The 2,378-nt window shown below is 37.2% G+C and overlaps 1 long non-coding RNA gene across 1 annotated transcript; it reads left to right on the forward strand.

Moving 5' to 3' along the window:
* The first annotated feature begins 1,242 nt into the window (after positions 1–1,242).
* On the forward strand, positions 1,243–1,934 carry LOC124255891. The gene is made up of 2 exons (XR_006892780.1): positions 1,243–1,328; positions 1,873–1,934. It is a non-coding gene; the product is annotated as an uncharacterized LOC124255891 (long non-coding RNA).
* Positions 1,935–2,378: the final 444 nt, after the last annotated feature.

Consider the following 2,378-nt stretch of genomic DNA (forward strand, 5'->3'; position numbering starts at 1 on the left):
GATATAATTCGATAGTGTTTGTGAAACCACACTTCACTGTATGTCCAATCAGATATAATTCGATAGTGTTTGTGATACCACACTTCACTGTATGTCCAATCAGATATAATTCGATAGTGTTTGTGAAACCACACTTCACTGTATGTCCAATCAGATATAATTCGATAGTGTTTGTGAAACCACACTTCACTGTATGTCCAATCAGATATAATTCGATAGTGTTTGTGAAACCACACTTCACTGTATGTCCAATCAGATATAATTCGATAGTGTTTGTGAAACCACACTTCACTGTATGTCCAATCAGATATAATTCGATAGTGTTTGTGAAACCACACTTCACTGTATGTCCAATCAGATATAATTCGACAGTGTTTGTGATACCACACTTCACTGTATGTCCAATCAGATATAATTCGACAGTGTTTGTGAAACCACACTTCACTGTATGTCCAATCAGATATAATTCGATAGTGTTTGTGAAACCACACTTCACTGTATGTCCAATCAGATATAATTCGATAGTGTTTGTGAAACCACACTCCACTGTATGTCCAATCAGATATAATTCGATAGTGTTTGTGAAACCACACTTCACTGTATGTCCAATCAGATATAATTCGACAGTGTTTGTGATACCACACTTCACTGTATGTCCAATCAGATATAATTCGACAGTGTTTGTGAAACCACACTTCACTGTATGTCCAATCAGATATAATTCGATAGTGTTTGTGAAACCACACTTCACTGTATGTCCAATCAGATATAATTCGACAGTGTTTGTGAAACGACACTCCACTGTATGTCCAATCAGATATAATTCGATAGTGTTTGTGAAACCACACTTCACTGTATGTCCAATCAGATATAATTCGATAGTGTTTGTGAAACCACACTTCGCTGTATGTCCAATCAGATATAATTCTATAGTCTGTGTGATACCACTTCACTGTATGTCCAATCAGATATAATTCGACAGTGTTTGTGAAACCACACTTTGCCGTATGTCCACGTGTGTCCGCATACTAGCTATTTCACACGAACACTGTTTCACTGCGCAGTTTCATGTTGACAATAGTTCTGACATTATCTATGTTTTCTTTAGACAGTTATCATAGTTTCAACACGAACCCTTGAGGGATTTGGTCGTAAGTTGGATCTGAACGAGTTGTGGACAATCCACAAGGTTCTTGACGAAATAACATGTATCACCATGGATCCGTTGTATAATGGGTTTTTTTTCTATCTGCTTCAGGTACTCAAGTATCTTCATGAAACCCAGCACAATTCCAGTCTCCTTGAAAACATTCGCTGTCTTGAAGAACGTAAGAATATACGCGCGCAAAACTGGCTCAATAATCTTCTAGTGAGGAATTAGTAATCTTTGCCACTCTGTTCATATGTTTCTTATTTGAAAACAGATTTCGCATGTTTTTCCATTAAGAAAAGAAGTTTTAAAGATATTTATATCACCCTTTTTAGTTTTTGTTTGAAATAATTTGTTATTCATGAAATGCGTCTAGTTGCGAACCATAGGGATTTTTTTTGTTTACTGATTTGGGTATTTTTCTGACAGTTTTTGCTTTTAATTATTACGATCATAATAATCATCACCATGACGATTACATATATATTATTTCTATCTCATATGGACATAATCATAAAGTTTTGCCTGGAGTATTTTAAAGTGCGTTCTGAATCTTTCAAAACTAGCTAAATAAGCAAACATGCTGCAATACGAGAGGCCAAGAATGTGAAAACACGAACAATGTTCTTGACAGTATTCCATAGAATTGAGCTGCTCCTCTAATTGAAAGGTTCTGTCTTCCAATGGCCTTGATCAGGAAACATATACCTTTGTCTCCACAGAGCTGGAGGATAAGGACTTTCAGAACAGGCAGCTTCAGGAGGATATCTCCCTGCTTCAACAGGTAAACACGGATGAAACATTCGCCAGTATGGTTTTACGTCACATTTAGCAATATTCCAGCAAAATCATGGCGGAAATGGGATTCAAACGTTGTACCCACCTTGCAATGTAACCCTGATCTCTAACGGGAGGAACGTACAAGGCCGGGTGGGACAACTTGGGAATGGCCAGCGAGTCCTAACTTGACACATAGAAGGAAGCGAGCTACAAAGACATATTTTATATCATTGGAAAGATCTCGAGGAGATGAACTCAAAAAGTTCATGTGCCAGTGCGCGCACGTGTTCATAAGCTCACAAATGGGCTCTGAAAATGCATTTCTGCAGAAATTTCTGGCAGAATTAATTTTTTTCCGCAGAAATTTCTAGCAGATTTTTTTTTACCGGAGAAATTTCTGGCAGAATTTTTTTTTCCCGCAGAAATTTCTGCCAGAATTTTTTATTTC

The sequence above is a fragment of the Haliotis rubra genome, unplaced genomic scaffold (assembly GCF_003918875.1).
Source record: "Haliotis rubra isolate DU_JTF1 unplaced genomic scaffold, ASM391887v1 Scf610, whole genome shotgun sequence".
Lineage (NCBI taxonomy): Eukaryota > Metazoa > Mollusca > Gastropoda > Lepetellida > Haliotidae > Haliotis > Haliotis rubra.